Below are 17,329 nucleotides of genomic sequence, written 5' to 3'. Positions count from 1 at the left end.
ACCATGAGAAGACATTATATCTCAACATGCTCAAATTAAACTTTGTCATCTTATTTCAAGTACAATATGGTCTTAAACCTAGAGAAGTGCCGCTACAATACAACTCAAATTAAGGTGAATATATCTCAAATGAAGAAGTTGACATGAAATGTATTAGTGCAGAAATCTCTTTTTGAGAGAAAAAATACTAATTGTTATCATTCCTGTCTTGTTCTGAGACACTAAGCTTTAAATACTGGTAAAATATTACTTAAAATAAGTTTTCCCTGCTAATTTTAAGATCACAGTTTTCTAAATATTACGTCTTATTTTAAGAAATCCTACAAAGCAAATTTTCACTTGTTCTATTGGCAGGTTTGTTTTGCTTATTTCAAGGTAATAGTACCTTGAAACAAGTTTTTTTTCTTGTTTTTGGGGGGGGCATTTTTTCCAGTTTAGCTCCAATCCCTTTGTTGAAAAACCGGTCAGAAAACCTCAGTGGAAGCTGCTGCAGGCATGTTTCAGCCAAATTGGACACCTAGACAAAGGGAAGGGGCTGAGGCTGGCGTTTGGCCTCCTGGCACACAGTTAAAACACACCTGCCTGTCAATCAAATTCACTCACTGTACAGTGTACAGTGTGTGCAAAGAAAGCTATTCAGACTATAATCAATTTTCATACCAGTCTGGAAACATGTTTGATGCAGCTGTTAAAGTGGGCACTTCAGGGGAATCCCAGCCATAAGTGGACACTCAAGGAACTGCAGTTTGATGCCCTTCTGCACTGGCTTCATTTCTCACAGCTGGAGGTTAAAAAGCCATTTCTCTACATATACCTCTTAGTGATGTTCCAGGGTGCAGCCTGAGGTGGACCCCCATAAATCTGATACCCACCTGAGGTGCCAGCTTCACTATGATAAGTTTAATGCCCAGTCAGAGGCGGGACTTAAGTTTGAACCAGCTTTTTTTAAATTTATTTTGCAACAGTATGAGTGCACTTTCTGTGGCATTCCATGTTCTTTTATTAATACCCTTGACTGTGACTTTCACAAATACATCTCCCCACAATTAAGCACGGTAGGTATGTACGGTGCCACTTTGTTGTGTTTAAAAAAAAAGAAATGTGCGTACTTTTGTTGTTTGAGAATCAGTTTAAGAAGGCCCTAAGTTAATGTAGGTAAACTTTCTCAGACAAGAGTTTGTTCAGTGACACTGTTGTCAATGTAACAACACAAGGAGAACACTGAGATGAACTGGATCAACTTCAAACAGAAACCACATTTTTGGACACATTTAAATAAAATACAATTGTGCATATCATTTGTGGTTGTTGTTTTTGCAGACATTGTGCTTTTCTCTAAAATAAGGCGTAGATTTTGGAGCAAGGATGATGTTTTTTTATTTGTAAAGGGTGAAAAATAAATCCCTTTTGAATTCAGAATCACAAAAAGTCAAATTAAAGCTCCAACATTGTCAGTTTGCCCTTTTGCTCTTATCTTAACTCCATTGTATTTTCAAACCACTTATTTCGATCCCTGCCCAGTTAGCTGCTGCCTTGATTAACCTTACAGATTTGTGTAACACACTATTCATACTTTTCATGAAAGATGCCGCTCTCTTTCATTTCATCCTTCAAGCTTATTTTTCTGTCTTTACATCTTTTCCTAAAATACCAGTGAATGGCATTCATGATTCAGCCGGACAATAACACAATCAAGCAATTGTTGGATGAACCAGATCATTGAAAGCGAGTAAGACTCTTTCCACCCACAAATCCTTGAATAGCATCACCATTTTAACATCAGTCTGCATGTAAGCTAATGTTTTCTGACATAGCATACCGTAAGGCCACTCTTCTCCAATCAAAAGTCTGTCAGGGAGCTCTTCAAAAGCCTTGTTGGAAGTTAAAAACCAATCCAATTGTAATCTGCCGCCGTCAAAGAAATGCAGACGGATTTCTAAAGGCGCTCTTTCTGCACGGCTGCTTAGCTACTCCCACGGACCGCAGGCGGAGATTTACATGCTCTTTAGTGTTGTGTGAATGGCCACTAGCTTTCAGTCCAAATCCCATTTAAGGTTTTTTTTTGGTCTGCGGTCAAGTAATTACTTCTAATCAAACAGAGCGTCTTTTCTGCAGTGATGGGTTAATAATGAAATCTCTGGATTCTTTCCGCTCAAATAGAAGCTCTGGTGCAAGAAGCTGGAATTTCCTCACAATCTCCATAAAATCTGCAAATCTCCTCACTTTTGTTTCAGTTGGTGATTCTATGATAACTAACTGCAAAGTGGAGACGATTTAATTGAATCTAAGACCTGGCTGTATTTTATGGAAACATCACAGCATAACAGCAGCATAACATTGGATTTCTGATGCTACATGCTTTATGTAAACCAGTGAACTTAGAAACCCTTTGCCCCATGATGCATCACAAGCGAGGATAAGAATAATCCATATTGTTGTATCTAGGCCAAGTAATCAACGCTGCATAACTGGAAAAGCTCTCTCCTGCCAAGCTGTAAGCGTTTCAGCCTGTACTGTATCTCCTACAATATGTGCTTCATCTCCTCATGCAGGTTATTTGGTGCTTTCCAGAGACATACATGTTTATCACTGATGGAATTTACCATGAATTAATAATAGTAAGTTAAATAATACATATCTGGTGAAACAGCAGAGCATGTTGTGCACTGTAATGCCTGGTGACTACAGCAGCATGTGTTCTCCTTTGTAGATAAATATTCATCCGTTTATATTCTTTTGCATATTTTGAAGCTTGTAGTTAATGTGTGTTTCCTTCATCGGAAACAGCACAGTTTCACAAAAACCTCCAAATACAGCAATCAACACTTTACCCTGTTGTTGTTGCTGTGTTAAATGCTTGATTCTGATTGGTCAAAACCCCATAGCAATGATACTTAATTCAGAGTCCAGCACCTTTCACCTCTGCCTGTTGACACTGTGGTAAAAACCTTAGTGTGGTCTCAGGCTGGTCTTGAGAGTGGATATGATGACAGTTAGCGGGCACAGATGTGAGAGCAGCCTGAGGAGCTACTGGACCCCAACCATCTCTGAGAGGGAAAAGTGGAGCAACAAGAGACCACAAACAACAGCAGGAGAGCTGGAGAGAGCATCTCTGAGCTGCTGATCTCTACAAAGTCTCTGAAACCAGAAGAGATAGAGATAACAGACACAATGTTCAAAGAGGAGATATCTGACTCATTTATGTTAAAGAAAACTAGACCTCAGTGTAGTGAACACGTGCTTTTGCATGGTGAGGGATCTGCTTCCTGTAAAGGTCCTGCTCAGGCCACTGTACATTAAAACTACAACATGATAAACAAGACCACATCAGTGTACAGATTAAAAAAAGTTTGTTTAAAATAAGAGGATGTGTCCAGGTAGGAGGGACAGGTAGGGATCAAGGTCCTGTGAATTGCCAGGAACTAGGGGGTGGAGACTTAGGGTGGGGTCATATCTCGACACATGTCTGGTTCAGCATCTCCCATTGGTTCCTGTGTTAAGAGGAAAGAAGCAGAAAGGAGAGGAGAGGAGAGGAGAGGAGAGGAGAGGAAAGGGTGGGGATGGAGGGAGGGCCTTGAAAACTGAGAAGAACAGGAATGACTGGGTTAGGCAGGCTTGTTTACATTGGCACAGGTGAAAGAGATGACAAGCTCCAGGTAACAGAATTGGTGTCAGAGGTGTGGTCTTGTTCCTGAATTAACAATATAGCTTATAGCTGTTCATGGGGTGAAATAATCAGCATGCAAAATTATCAAGGAAGCTTGAGAAGAGCTGGTAGGCGGGTTTTGACTGTAAGCTAAACACTGCTAAGCTATGCTAAGCTAAGCATGAAGAGTATTTGAATACTTCCCAAAATGTGAACCTCTACTCCTCTAAGACTTTGTGAATGTGATGCATTATCATAAATCCCTGTGCAATTCTATTATCGTTTCAGGTTTTTTTGTAGAATGTGTGCAGTCATTTTATTTCTCTTTAAATGAAATTGGTTTACTCATCACAGAGACAGTTATTTGAAGACAAAAATAATGAGCTAACAGAATTGAGACCATCTCTCTCCATGATGGGCATGTTGTACACTTGTGTGAACCAAACTGAGCTGGTTGAATCTGGGCCAAAGGATCCTCTGCAAGATGACATCAGTTGACTTTATAGCTCAAACAAACACACAAACATGTCCAGGGGCATCCACCCTTCATCTCCGATGTTCTTGGTGGATGGAAGTAATTCAATTATGTCCCAGCATGTTTGTGTTTGTTTATCCATATTGCGGCAAAGCCCGATTTAACTCTCCTGAGATATCACACGGGATCAGCAGATGTTGCGTAGACCTCTGTGACCCTGTAACTTCCACAGTCATGATCCGTGTGTGTGTGTGCAGTGGCTCGCTGAGGCGTAGCAACACTGGCAGCTTCTTTTTCCCCTGCTTAGCCCGTGAGTAATGCTCAGACCAGAGCGCGGGGGCTGGGCCATGAGGGTTCATTAACTCAGCTGAAGCCTGATGAGCCGGAAAACTCCTAACCTTCAATGTTTTAGCCCAGCAAAAAGCTCCACAGAGGACTTTAATTTAACCCAGCACAGCAAACAGCCTGAGTCCATGTCAAGGCCTTCTTTCATTTCTGAACATTTGTTAACAGATGAGAGTAAAAGCAGCTGAAAACAAGGTGCATTGTTGTCAGGGCATCAGGATGAGTTACATGATTTGAATATTATAAGCCCCGTCAGGTTACAAGACAGGAAGAGGATTCAAAACCTCTTTATTGAACCGTTCACTGGAAAAGGGGCCAAACTGATATCTGTTTCGGGTCTGTTGAAGACATTCTCATAGTTTTTACCCAGAGTTAACTTTTACATGTCAATTGAACTTCTCTTAATGCTTTCAGACAGTGATTTGCATCTCAGGACCTCTGCATGTTGTCTTGACTTGACAATGATGTGGCGTGGGAGAGCTGCACGTATTGACCGCAAGCTGACCACAGTGTTTACAGCCCAGAGGCTCCACTTCCAGATGACTGCAGACAACTGTTTCCCTTGACCTTGGCCGTTAAGACAGGCAGGACGAAACCTGACCTGTCAGGTACGGTTCACGGGGACATTTTAGGTCAATGATGGAGAGTTTGAGCAGAGTCTGTTTGGTGCCTGCTGAGCCTGAAAGTTATAATACACATAAATCTTAGTGACATCTGGCTGCTAAGATTAAAGGTTCAAGGCCCCTAACCTTTAACATCCATATCTCAAACAAAATCTCACGTGAATGGTTTATGATTCATTGGCTCACATTTGGGGTTAAGAGATGGCATGTAAAACACAGATGAGTGCAGCTGGTAGTAGAAGGGTTACAAGCAGAAAACAGAAAAATAAAAAATATTCCAAAGTTTATTCTGTTTAAAGGAGTTAGTTTAAAACATTTTTGCTGACATGTAGAGCCCTGCTCTCATTTCTGTCCGATTTTACATGAAAACAACATAAAAACTATGGCAGCCCGTGAAAGATGTTCACACCTGGTTCAAATACGTTTTCCACCTACTATTTGTCCCGACCAGGTTTCACCAAGTTATGCTTTTGTTCACACACCCATTAAAGACCAATTTTGGGTTGCACCTCATAGATATAACAGCTAGAATGTTTGTATAAGTGAGCAGTGCATTGCAGTCACCAACAGACAAATTAAATAGACGATAATTAAAGGTGACATATCATGCAAAATTGACTTTTCAATGGTTCTTTACCTGAAATATGTGTCCCTGGCATGTCTACAAACCCCCCCGAGAATGAAAAAAATCCATTCTGCCCCTGTTCTGATTTCTCCACCTTTCTGTAAATGTGTGTGAAACCAGCCGTTTCAGACTTCAGTGTTTTTGTTACGTAACAACAATATCCGGTCTGTCACGGAGTCAGAGCTCGGAGCTTGTTCAGCCCATAGACTGTATAAAATAATACTGAATCCCCCCTCCGTTTTTCATTACCTGCACAAATGTGTGCTAACAAGGAGCTTAGGAGGGAGGCATGCTAGTTGTAGGCTGTCTTAATAAACACAAAGGACGGTTTTACTCCCCACGTCTGCAGATTTGAAGATCTAGTGGAGGATTTTTATTTATCATGGATAAGTGCTAGCGCTAGTTAGCATAGCTACATAGCTACATGTCGTAGCTATAACTGTGTACCAAGACACATGTCAACATACTGACAAATAAAACAACAAGAAACACTAAATCTGTGACCAATCCTTCAGAAAAGGTCCCGCTGCCTTTCTGGTAGAGGTCGGTTTTACTCCCCACGTCTGCAGATTTGAAGATCTAGTGGATGATTTTTATTTGTCATGGATAAGTGCTAGCGCTAGTTAGCATAGCCACATAGCTACATGTTCATAGCTGTAGCTGTGTACCAAGACACACGTCTACATACTGATAAATAAAACAACAAGAAACACTAAATCTTTGACCAATCCTTCAGAAAGGTCCTGCTGCAGGCGCCTCTCCGTCAGGATCAGATTCTGGATCAGATTCAGAGGGTTGAAGTAACGTGATCTCTGAGCAGCCGTGTATATTCAGCCAACATGTAAACATTAGATCAACGTGCTGGAGAGCCGATGCACATCCACTTCCTGAGGGGGCGTGGTCAGAGGGAAAACAGACTGTTCTGAAGAGGACTGAAGAAGAGGGTTTTTCAGGCATGCCAAAATCTGATTTCAAAGTGTTTTTTTGAGCATAAACTTTAAAGACATGTTTTGGGGACCTCTTAGACCAATATATATTGATGAAAAAAGCATGATATGTCACCTTTAAGTATTTGAAAGTACAAGTGTAACTGTACTCAACAAGAGCTGCATTCAAGTCCAGCATTCAACACCGTCAGCCACCAAAGTCTCATTAAGACAATTCATCCTTTAGATATGAGTGGACTATGACAGCACCCAGGCTAGCCTAGCTGTACCCCAAGTTCCTGGTGAGTTGCAACAAGCTAACAGGAGTTTAAACAGGATGTAACTGCAACAAGCCATTGGTCCTCAAAACAAAGTACCGTTGTGTTTATATTAATATCAATGAGCTGCAGGGAGATTAGCCTTAAAGCCTTATAGACTAGAAGCAGGACAAACAGATAGCCTAGCCCCATATTTAAATGTCTGCTTCTAGATCTTGCTAGCTGATGTTTGACATTTATTATATTTGATACAAACACTGGGTGCAAAGTAATATCCACATACGACGTCCAGTGATCCCTGGTTAATGTGACAGCATCTGCACTTTTCAGGAGTTCCAGTTTGGTTGCTTTCTCTGTTGCATAAAGGTCCTGTATGCGTGAAACCATTGTCCCCAGTTACAGCGAGGCACGACTGATTACAACGGTCATCTTCTTCAATTGAGTTTCATTCACAGGTCTGTGGTGACTCACACGGCCAAAGTTTTGGTGATGCTGCATGCTGACCTCAGTTTGATTAGCTGCACCTGTATGCTTGGCTCGTAAGTGGTAGCTCTAACTTGAGTTCCTTTGGTGGAATTAAGTAAGTTCAACAGAAAGTTTTGACTTGTCAGCTGAGCTGTCTGGGAGTTCTTGTGCCATTCAGAAGTACAGTGGTGTCGTTTTTTAACCATCACTACGGCAGCAACAGCTTAACTATGGTGTGCACATAGAATTTGATTAAAACAACTTTAAACGCATTAATTCAAATCATAATCCAATTGCGATCAACACATGAAGCCTGACAGCCCTAGTTCCTTGAATGAAGAGTTACATTACAACTACCTTCATTAGTTTGACTTTGTTACTCAGAACGGAGGAAGGTCTCTTCTTACTTTAAATCTGCATAGTAAGCTAGCCTTCTGGCTTTACCTTCGTACACAGAGAGAAGTACAGTAGATCATGCTTGACCCGGGAAACAAGACCCCAGTTTAATGTTTTATTTTCTATAAAAAATGTTGATCTTTAAAGTATTTTAGATGATTTTATTCCAATCAGGTTCCCCTAGTTGTGACTTAAACAGGTATGATCAAGCTGGTCTCAGATGTTGACCATACCCATCACCCCAGACCACTTATGGCCTCTCACACTTTGACTCACCTCTTAGTTATATCACCAATATTTAAAGGTCTGTAAGAAGGGTCAACCTTCATACCTGATCTTGAGTCTTTCAGAGGGTCTCTGTTCTCTGCAGTATTATCTTGTTTGGCTCTGGTGTTGCAGAGAATTGAGTAAGTGGTTGTTGCACGATACAAAAGCAATAAAATCTCTGAGCTTTTAAGGCACACAGTGCCGCAGAAGAAGAGGTTTCAGTGTCAGAGCAGAGGCAATGAGATGCAGAAGAGAATATTAAAATGTTTACATAGTTCCTGAGGCTGAAACCTAGCTCCAGTTAAGTATGCAAAGTTTAAAAGTAACAGTAAAAGATTGTGTAAATACCACTTGGGTAATAATAGATAGCATGGTATTAAATCATAACAGCAGAAAGGGGGGATAGGAGCAGTTCAAACAAGACTTTCGCCTCAAATTCTTTCCCCATGCCCCACATTTAAGCATGCAAAGCGTTCCCCCCACAGGGACTAAACCTCAAGTGATCCTCATGAGTTCAGTTATGGTGCAAATATCACACAGGGCTAAGAGCTGTGAGAGTGCTCTTAAGCCAACCTTGCAATGATTTCTTTTTGTCCAGAGGGAGAGACGGAGCGGCCACTGAGGGGCAGTGTTGTCCCAGTGATGACACAGACAGCAGCAGAGCGTGGAGAGCGGAGCAGAGGGAGCATGTTCCTGTTCTACATGTGTGATCACAGCGTGTTTAACATCTATCAACCCATCAGCTAATGTTTGCTCATTAGCTGACAGACAGTGTGATTAATAAAGATACAAACAATCCAGAAAACTAAATGCATCCATGCCAACATGCTCTGATCTGTTCCTCCCTCTCTTGCCATCCTGATTCTGTCTCATCTTTCTCACATCACCTCTGACTGTAAAGCAGACAAGCCCTCCTGGCAGATGTCATTACCAATCCAAACAGTCTCCCTGTGACATACTGTGTCACTCTGGACACACTGACTGCTCCCACATGGCCAATTCTAGCAGCAGGAGGCCCAAATCCCATATCTCATGTATCAGAAAATTCATTAGAAAATATTTGGATGTGTCTGACTCATGTTTGTTGCACTTTCGCCCAGAGCTCGAGTGCGACTGGCGCTGAAAATTAGCCAGGAAATGATTGCTTTGAAATGTGCGGGTAACAGGAGGAGGATGAAAGCCAAATCGGAGCTGATGAATTAAGGGTGGCAAGTAACACATTTATTCTTAACTGCTGCCTTTGAGCAAGGCAGTATATTTTGGGCATTGTCAGCTTCCTGCCGTGCGCGTTTGATGTTGCATCAGCTCAATAAACTAAATAAAAAAACTTGTTTTTAGACCTTCATTTATACAAAACAGACATCAGCATTTCTTAAAAATGTCTTCCTGCCTGTGTTACAACAGGAAAGTGAAACTTCTCAACATCAATTCTGAGGTTTCCCTGATATTACATCATGAGAGTTTCATTGGAGGTGAGTAATATTAGCGAGGTTTCCTGGAAAAATACAACCTCTGTCACCATGACTGCAGGGATGAAGGTATTAGACTGCCGGGGGTTTGCTCACTGCTGCTCTGGTGATTTCCCCTTTGGTTCATAATGGCTTTTTCCTCCCCTACACACTGCAGCTGCAAAAGCAAACAAAATAAGACATGGAACTGGTAAAACATCGCTTAAAGTGAGTGAAATTATGTTCCAGGGAAGAAGAGGATTTTTTAAACAGGTAAAAAATATCTAGTTTAAAATAGGCAACAGATTTCTTCAATGTAGCCCCAAGTAGACGACAAACGGGAGCATCTGTTTGATACAAAAATATCAGAATGCAAAAAAGGTTGGTAATTCAAGCATCAAAAGCTCATGCAGTTGTCTTGAAATGAAGCTTTATACCCGAGAATTAACAGAAAAAGATGACATATTCTGCTTTAGAGAAGGAAACCTGCCTCAAATGAATTTTACTGGAAATTAAATCTGCTCACAACAATAAACAAAATGATGCCACAGGAATACAAACGGTGTAACAGGATGGTACAACAGGTTCATCACTTTCTCAAATATTACAATATTGTACTTTTTTTTACATCCATATAAAAACACAATTGGGGTATTAAATTGCAAATAAAAAACAAATATATTTGGTCATTGTCTTACTAATCACCTGACTGCTGAATACTTGATTCTGATTTGTCAAAACCCCTCAGTATTAGTTAAAAATTCTGAATTACAAGAGTGACATCATGGACAACCTGATCACACATCATATCAAATCAATCTGCATAAAGGAGTCTGACACTTTTACAAAGGTCTTGATTTCACCTCTTCCTGTTGACAATGTGGCAAAAACATTACTTCCTGATAAAGTCAGAAAACAACATGAAGGATATTTTTTAAAGTATTTTAAATTTAGGTTAATTAGATTAGATTAGATTAGATTAGATTAGATTAGATTAGATTGTACTTTATTAATCCCGAAGGGGAATTTCTGATCAGTCAACAGCAGAGAAGACGAGAGGAGGAAAAGCTCCATTGGAGATTGTTATAACACAGGAGGAGCTGAGTGAAAGAAACATCAACCAAATTGAAGAAAACAGACACAAACTGCAACACTGTGTGAGCTTTATTGGAGGACTGTTGTTGTTGTTGGAAACAAAACTCCAACAGTAAAGTAATGGGGAAGAAGACTTTACACAGGTTCCGTTTTCATTTTCTGCACCTGTTAAGAATGCTTACAGAGAAACGCTAATGTTTTGACAGAGCTAAGCACACAGCTGGTAATCGTTGATTATCAGCATTACTTTTAATCATTACCTTTTAATGTCAAGATTAATTCTAAATACAATTATATATAAACCTTTGACTCCTGATGAATCATCTACTGTACGCTGAGGTTGTTAACCTGAGAAAGAAGAAGTATCCATACCCTGCACCTACATGGGCAAATGGATGGCAGACAACTTGAGCAAGAGCATACAGCCTTTGTAGATTTGAAGTAATCTGTGGATCTTTATGGATATGATGTGTTTGGATTAAATCTTTTACTGGACCTTGATCACGGTGACCCTTTAAGTTGCATCAGGAGGGGGAAAGACCAGCGGACTTTCGACATGTTTTGACATCAACGCTAACTTCTTCAACTTTGAACACAATTAAGGGACTAACTCTCATTGAAGTTAGCGTCTTTGCTAACAGATAAACATCCAATGGAGTTACATTTTCGATAAACTGTGCCCACCTCTGTGTTTTGACTTTACCCTGAATGAAAATGTTTACTTTAATGTGGTTTTTAACACTTTAACAGGCTAATGTTAAGACTTAAAAGTTAATTTAAATAATGTGAATGAGCTTCACGCTGCGGTCTTGTCTCAAGACACACTCACTGTACATTATCCATTAATTATTATGTGAGGAGATCAAAAGTTACAATGTTTGAAATAAGAAAACCTGACTCTGTTGAAACAGTTTGGTACACGTCTGTGTCTGATTATCACAGGTTTTTAATTCCGCTAATTCTAGTTTCAAGAATAAAGTCACTCAGAAGCAGAAATAAAATCACATCAGGTTATAAAAGCTAATTGAGATAATTAAGGTAAGAGGGCTTTGAATTGTTTTAAATAAAATAAGCTTGGTATGAAGAAATACCTTGTTGGTAAAAATGAAGTGTGGATTGCTGAGATTCGGGATGTTGCATTAGAACTTGAGTTGACTTTTTCCTGCTGAAGTGTCCGTGTTGAATATAAGGTCCTCTGGGAAACATAAACAGTCACTCCTAAAGTGCCACACTTTCTTAAAGCCTCAGAAACATCTCACCTTAATTTGGTGTCAAAGTAAGATTTCAGTTGAAGAGCAAAACAAGCCAAATTCATGATGCTTATGTTTCCTTTGTCTCTGGTTTGCCTGAGGTGAAACAGCCATTCAGGAATTCCTACAAACAATGCTCCACCTCTACTAAGTAGAAGTTCACAGATTTGTCATGCAATGCCTGTAGGAATACAGTGCATTTTCTGCTCTGCCGCAAAATCGCCTTCTGCTCCACTGACGCTCTCTCGCCCGTTTGTTGGGGCGGTGCACAGCCTCATGTGATTTATTGGGCTTGATTGCAAGACGAGCCTAAATTCACTGCTTCCCCCTCCATCATTAACAGCGTATAATCCTGAAACAGGCCTAATTCTCATTGTTTATCCCCTTCATTTCTCTCTGAATAAATTGTTTTCCTGCACGGATCCTTGTTTGCACATATGCCACTTTATGCTCTGTTTAGTTGACAAACTTTTGTGAGCAATTGCGGAACATTAAACCGGTAAGGTGCATGTGAGGATGTTGTCTGTGGTACGCCTCCATCACATCACCGCCCACAGTGTCACTTCCAACAGAGGAGACGGCTGCAAACACTTTCTTTTCAAGTGATTTCTCTGGGAATGAAAGGCGATGTGAGAGAAAAACCCAGAAAATGAGGAGGAATTACAACAAGGTAGCCACGCAAGGCAGCCGGGACCTGGAGATGATGAAACAGAAGCCCACTTTAGAACAGAGAGCCCTACAAATCTTACAAGTCCCCAGTTTATCAAAGCCAATCCAGGAGGCACAGCCCCCACCACCCTTCAGTCACTTCATGCCCTCACGCAGCTTCTCATCTCCTCAGATAGGTGAAGTTTGAAACCAGATAAATCGTTCACCCCATTTACCGGGAAGCCGCACACCTTCATTTCCCAGGAATATTTGTTCAGTAGCTGCGTGACGTTTCATCCTGAATTTGTGCCTTTGCTTGTTTGTAAAAAGAGCGTGCGATGGCTACTAAAAATAGCTCCATTGACCCACTTTTTCAAAAAGACTCTCTGGCATTGTTAAAAGAGATAGATCACATCACACAAGACCTTTAATATAAACTTCAAGTCATCATCTTTTCAGCATAAACTTGCTGTTTCGATGAAATCTCTAACAACAGGATTTTCTGTATATAATGTTCAGCGAGGTCGTCTCTGGCCTCAGTCAGTCTGCTGTGAAGGCCGTGCAGTAATGTGAGCTCTCTGCTGTCACAGAGTGGTGTGAACATCAAGAGGACTTCCTTAGAAAGTACTCCTCACTATAAGCAGATGCATAAAGCTGTAATAAGACACCTCTATTCTCTGTCTGTGACTTTAATCTGCATTTGATTGAGTGAGCGTCATCCCAGCGGGTGAACTGAGGGACAAATGATTCGAAACCAGGGGAGCTTCAGCAGGTACAAAACTGAGGAACAGATCACTCCTTTAAAAAGAGACTTATTAATTAGTTTATACGCGCTTATATCAAGGAAAAGTAAAATACAGATTAAAAAATGGACATTGGTCTGGACATTTAAACCCCTGAGTAAACTGTAGCATCTGTACACCACACTCACGGATCATAGATGTATAACTGTCTCTTCCCTCCCGCACGAAAAAGGGCCACAAAGCTAGCTAGCTAACTGCACAATCAGCAGTTAGCTAGAAATAATACATATATGTGTTAAGAAGTAAGAAAACACATTTGTTGTTATGATGAACATTTAAAATATTTGCAATGAAAAATAATGGATCATCACACAATGAAAGTCTTTTCAGTGGAAAATGTAAAAAAAAAAAAAAAACCTGTTCTGTGAGCGTGCTTCATGTTCTTTTTAATTTAAAAAGGAATAAAAGGAGCTCACAAGAGGAAAGTGAGTCAGGAGGTCAGATTATGTGGTAAAATGTAAAAACTAGCTAGCAGTTGCAAGCATAGACTGTATAAAATATGGACGTAGTATCTGTGATGTCACCCATCTGTTCCTGAGAGCTGTTTGGAAGCCAATCGACGGCGGCAGCCATATTGGAAATGCAGAACTCAACTAGGCAGAGTGTGACGTAGTGTGAGCCTCCTAGCCAACAGCTGTGTTCCGACCGGGAGTCACGTCAGTCATGTCCTTATTTGGGCAAAACTGGTAATCTTAATATCTTCTTAACCGTCACGTTAGAAAAATATTCACCCCCGTACAGTGTGTGCCGATAGAGAAATTAGCTTCGTAGGGCCAAGCGGTTTTTGAACCAGGCTGTAAACATGTTTATTAATGCTGCAAAGATCATCTTTTTCCCATTCATGTCTATGTGGTTTCTGGCGTTTCTGCAGCCAGCCTCAAGCGGATTCTCGATGTATTGCAGTTTATAACACTTCTGCATGGGCTTCATCGTTTGAGACCGGAGGTTGCCGCTTGGTTGCAAGATAGCACCACCCCAATTAGCATCGCCGGCCTCTCGTGTTTCATACACGCAAACGCAGCAAGTTATTCCTGCAAATTAAGCGAGCTCAAACAGAACATTCTGGTGACATTCTGGTTATGGCGTCTAACCTTAACCATCACTCTTTCCCTTACCTTAAGTATAACTGTTCTAACAACACAAGGGTACTAGAAATGCGGCCCTAGAATTGGGATTCTTGCTCTGCAGTCACATAATATTAGCTTCCAGTGTTGCCAACTCCTCAGTGAGGAAGGTAGCTATTGGCTGTCCTAAAAGTCCCTAGAAGTCACTAAATGATGTCATTGCCTAATTTGCATAATCTGAATTGTGATGGACGCTGTCGGAGAGACGTGTAACGTTGAGGGAGAGACAAAAAGAGGTTAAAAAACACCCTAAATATGTTAATAACTACACTTAGGAGCCTACAACAAATCAAAGTAAAACATTTCATTTTTCAACAATAACATGTTCAAAATGTTTATTGTATACATTTTACATTTACTATCTAAATGGACCAGCCAGCGGTGTCTTTGTACCTGCGCGATTCATTTGCAGTCTGGTTTGGTGGGGTTAACGTCTCTGCTCTGACTGCAGCTACGAGGGACTGCTGCGCGACTAGGACTGAGCCGTCTGTGAGTGCTTTGGGACGGGGGAGGGGGCCACTGCAGAACCTGCTGCTCATTTAGACCGATACATGCTTTTATTTCAGAGTCTCCAAAAGTCTCCAATAACACCCAAGCGGCAACCTCCGGTCTAAAAATATGAGTCAATGCGGAAGTGTTAAAAGCTGCAGTTCATCGAGGATCCACTTGAGGCTGGCTCCGGAAGTCCTGGAAGTCACATTCACATGAATGGGGAAAAGACGATCTTTGCAGCATTAATAAACATGTTTACAGCCTGGTACAAAAGATGAGTGGAGTCTGAATAGCTAATTTCTCGACGTCCTCTCACTGTGAGGGGGGGGGATTTTTTTCTAATTTGGCAATTTCGAAGATATTGAGATTACCATTCTTCCAATGAGAGGCACAGCTGCCTGTGGGAACACTGCAGCTGTTGGCTAGGAGGCTCAAAGCCCGCCTCTTTACGTCACACTGGCTCGACAGAAGCAATATGGCTGCCGCTGCCGATTGGTCTCAAAACAGCTCTTCAGAAACAGATGGGTGACGTCATGGATACTACGTCCATATTTTTTACAGTCTATGATAACACCAGAGAAAGTCTCTAGATTTGTCGCTAGTTGCTTTTTTGAAAAATAGCCGCTAGAGGGGTCTGAAAACTTGCAAAAAATAGTGACAAAGTCTCTCAGTTGGCAACACTGTTAGCTTCTTTGGAAGATGAAACAAACCAAGACAGGTCTGTTTCTTTTATAAAAAAAAAGAAGGTCTTCGCTGGAAGTTGTTTAACGCTTACGTAGGGCCCTATGAAATCTGTTGGATTTATTTCCAAATTCAGTTTTTTAGAATTATGTTTTTTACCCTTTACACTTATTTTACCAACATATAGTGTGTGCTTTTTGTGTCAGCAATGCTTGTCTGTAAGTGCAGGTTGGCCTGGCTAGCATTAGCAGCACAGTGTTTTTCTCTGTTTTTCACATGGCTTTTGGACAACAAGTGGTCATCATGTATCTTTACGTTCCCAGTCAACAGTATGTTGGCAGAATTTGTAAAAAAAAAAAAAAGCCACCTGACACATAGGAGTCCTTTGGGAACTGTTCAGCTCTGTGTTTTGGAGTAAGAGATGAGTTACGTAGTGTTTTTGTAGACTTAGCCGGTGTTTCTGGTGGCCGCTTCGACATGTTGTTTATTTCAGGAGGGGGGAGTGTTTGTGAGGAGATGCACGGGTGGTGCCAAGAATGAGCGGTCCCCGGAAACATTTCCCCAGACAAACGTTTCTTGTCCTCATGATGACAGCATTTCACTCACATTATGTCAATTTCTGCGATATTCCGCTTTTAACAGTAGATTCCATTTTAATGGCCAATTCCACGATTCTGTGAACGTGGAAAATCATAGGGCTCTACTTCCTGCTAGCTTCACTGAAATTACTGAGAAATGAATCTCTGTTCCCAAAGGTGTATCATCTTTCACAACCTTTGATAGAAGATGATTGCTTTTGATAAGAATAATGGCAGACTCAAGCAGAAGCACGAATATTGGTCGTACAAATTTTCTTTAGGAGTCATGCATCAGCCCTGACCTGCTTGCTCACTGTTTTACATTGATTCAGTCCTTAACTGCATCTGTTACCATCTCTAATGGCAGCTCAGCGCTGGAGCAACTTTGTCCCACCAGTATGCCTCTGTGAAATTTACATTGAAGGTGAGATGTTGCAGTGGCGTTCAAGTCTGGCCTCAAACTGGCCAAAGTGTAAAACAGGCTTCTGTTTCAAAACCTTAGGAGCTTCAATGCAACTACAGTATCATCAATCTGATGGACCACCACAGTATCAATTAAAAGTTACATCAGATTGTGATTCAGGGACTTTGGGGTAGACAAAGCCCCACTAACCTTCAGGGATGTTTAAGGGTCTGTGTGTTTGGTTGACTAGCCTTGAGGAACGGTCCTCAGCAGTCAGCGGATGGCGAGTTTCCAGGACGATCTGCTGACTTCTCTCTTTGATTTACTGTGAAGTCTTTGAACTCCTTTCAGGAGCTGTAATAATTCAAAAACAACAAAAGGGAGCTCCGAAAATCTTCCAAAAGATATCAAGGCGCGAGGATAACAAAACCAAGGCTAACAAATCTAACACATGGACATTTACAGAAGCTTCTTTTTCTGTTGTGCATGCTTCAGTTCAGTCGTGCTGTTTCTAAAGATCTGCTAAATCCACATTATTATTACTGTGCGCCTTTAAATGCTTCTGCTTTAATGAAGACATTTTGAGCTAAACATTTTCTGCAAAGTGAGCTGTGAATCGTCTAATGGAAGCGGTGATAAGTGTAAAATCCTGGACAACTCCCCTGACACCTTCTTGTAGATCTGAATCCAGACAGCGTGCTCTGAAGTGCTGCACTTTCATGCAGGAAAAAAAGAGGCCTGCTCCTATGGCAACAGAAAAT

The sequence above is a fragment of the Notolabrus celidotus genome, chromosome 2 (assembly GCF_009762535.1).
Source record: "Notolabrus celidotus isolate fNotCel1 chromosome 2, fNotCel1.pri, whole genome shotgun sequence".
NCBI lineage: Eukaryota > Metazoa > Chordata > Actinopteri > Labriformes > Labridae > Notolabrus > Notolabrus celidotus.
This window is presented reverse-complemented; position numbering follows the sequence as displayed.